The sequence below is a fragment of the Babylonia areolata genome, chromosome 27, assembly GCF_041734735.1.
Source record: "Babylonia areolata isolate BAREFJ2019XMU chromosome 27, ASM4173473v1, whole genome shotgun sequence".
Lineage (NCBI taxonomy): Eukaryota > Metazoa > Mollusca > Gastropoda > Neogastropoda > Buccinidae > Babylonia > Babylonia areolata.
This window is the reverse complement of record NC_134902.1, coordinates 26,222,225-26,224,724: the sequence shown is the minus strand read 5'-3', so window position 1 is coordinate 26,224,724 and position 2,500 is coordinate 26,222,225. Positions and strand designations below refer to the sequence as shown.

Sequence of the window (2,500 nt, the reverse complement as noted above, 5' to 3'; positions counted from 1 at the left end):
ATTATCATTATTATTGTTGTTCATGTTGTTGTGTGTTGTTGTTATTGCTATTGATGCTGTCGTCGAAGGCGTTGTTGTTACTGTAACTCTGTGTGTGTGTGTGTGTGTGTGTGTGTGTTAGTGTGTGTGTGTGTGTGTGTGTGTGTGTGTGTGTGTGTGATCTTCAGTTTGATGTCTATTCATTAGAAGTGTTATTAGACGGGAAGAAAGAGGTAGTGGGTGAAAGAGAGGGAATGCTTGTGAATATCAATGCAGGAAAGTATTAATGTATGTTTTAGAGGAAATAGAAATAATTCTATCATAAAAAAATAGAAAGTTTAAAGAGATAGTGGTATGTAATAAATGAAGTGTTATGGGAGGGAACGTAGGTGTATGCATATCAACAAATATAACTTACAATATCAACAAGTATCAACTTACAACAATGTAAATATGAATAACGACATTAACTAAAATACATCAAAGGAGGATACTAACTGGACTGTAGTTTGAAATTTTCGAAAAGATTCTAAGCAATAGATAATCATTCAAAATCTCTTGAGTGGCTAATGGGACTCAGGTATAAAAGTGATCAACTACAGCTTTTGGTAAAAACTGTCTTATGCTTGGACAATGGATGAGTAGGGTTTTTTATTTTATTTTATTTTATTTGTTTACATTATAGTTATTATTTATTCATTTCTTTGTGTAAGCTTATCTATCATTTATTCACCTTTTTTTTCTTTTTTTTCCTCAAGGCCTGACTAAGCGCGTTGGGTTACGCTGCTGGTCAGGCATCTGCTTGGCAGATGTGGTGTAGCGTATATGGATTTGTCCGAACGCAGTGACGCCTCCTTGAGCTACTTAAACTGAAACTGAAACTGAGTAGATGGATTACAGTTATTTGATTACCACACATGTATTTTATATTATTAGAAAATTTTGTACGAAAGGCATTTAAACTAATTCTTTACATAAGGCTTGTAATTTGTCTCGAATATGCTGTACGTATCAAATCTAGAAAATATTTGGGATTAGCCGCAATTTTTGTGTTTACACAATATTGGTAATAATGATTATTTGAATCTGTAAGCAATTTCTGAACTCTTACCAGTTCTCGAAAAATGTTGAGTTTTGCTAAAATAGCCACACTGGTGTCATTCAAGACTCAATATCAGACACTCACCAACAAACAAACTACTTACATTATGGATATATGGATTTGTATATGGATTTGTCCGAACGCAGTGACGCCTCCTTGAGCTACTGAAACTGAAACTTACATTATATACCAAATGAAAGACAATTGAATACTCTTTCACATGAAATCCATGTTTTATTGATAACATGAATCAGAAATGAATGGCATCTACTCAAATTAGGCCTTATGGGTAAATATTTTTTGTTGCTGTTAAATAAAACAAAATCTCAAAGAACAACAACAAACAAATTCTTTTCTTTCTTCAAGGTTCAGATCAGTGACAGTATTTGGCATAGACCATAAAATGATATCAGATACAATTTGTTATCATTATTATAAGATATTTGACATGATCAGCACACAGAAAAATAACACCCACTACCATCAAAACCGTTGAAAATCTCCAACCCATCATTCAACACACAATATGAGACACTCATAAGCATGCAAACTACCCATGTTGTATACCAAATGAAAGAAAATTGAAGAAGCATTTGCATGAAATCCTTTTTTTCTTCTTTTTTTTTTAATGATATCATAAGTTAGTCATGAATGGCATCGAAATAAATCGGTCCTCACACATTAGAATATATGGTAAACTGTATATAATTATATAAAAATATACACGCTGCATTGTCAAAATCCACACAGGTCACATATATATTAGCAATAAATTAATCAGGATCCACTGTTCAACCTGTGTGACAACCTAGCTGTGTGACAGAAGAAGGCAGTTCTTCTCTTTCTGAAATGTGTCACAGGTTTCACACTTCACATAATTTCTTCTTTCATTTTTTTTCCCCCAAGAGGTAACAGCTTTCACAGTTCCTACTCACATCACTCCAGACAGGGCGAACAGGTCATTGTCAGGACTATGCTGTTGGGAATATATATTAATGTATTCACAAAGCGTGGATACTAATTCCACAGTAAAGAACATTTTGAAAAAAGAAAAAACAAAAACAACTTGCGGCTGTGGTGAACCTCCTTGCATCTCCACGTGTCCAGACATCAGGTTAGTAGAATCCTGGCACGCATGAAGGTTGAAATGGAGGCACTGGTTGGTTTGGCCCTGGATCTATATCGTTGTAACTCTCTGCTCTGAAATCAGATATAAAACATGATAAGTATAAAATAAAACAGCACTGTTTACAAGAGTTTAGTCTAAATACTTCAATTCTGCCCATTCTCAAACTAGCTGTTAAAAGTTTCTGTTAAAACTTCCAGATTTGGACTTTTTTGTTTTATACTAACAGACTAACAAATGTACCAGCCGCCGTGGCGAAGTGGTTAGCGTCGCGGACTGACGGCTTGGAGGAC

The 2,500-nt window shown here is 34.6% G+C and overlaps 1 protein-coding gene across 3 annotated transcripts in view; it reads left to right on the top strand.

Moving 5' to 3' along the window:
- The window catches only part of LOC143301022 (uncharacterized), a 22,523-nt gene that overhangs the window by 127 nt on the left and 19,896 nt on the right, over window positions 1–2,500 (top strand). The window contains exon 2 of one of the 3 annotated variants that reach the window (XM_076615019.1): window positions 2,437–2,500. This exon is cut by the window's right edge and continues 22 nt beyond it. The exons of the other annotated variants lie outside the window; for them this stretch is intronic. The gene's annotated coding sequence lies outside the window, so the exon portion shown is untranslated. The remainder of the gene's footprint in view (window positions 1–2,436) is intronic. 3 annotated transcript variants of the gene reach the window in all.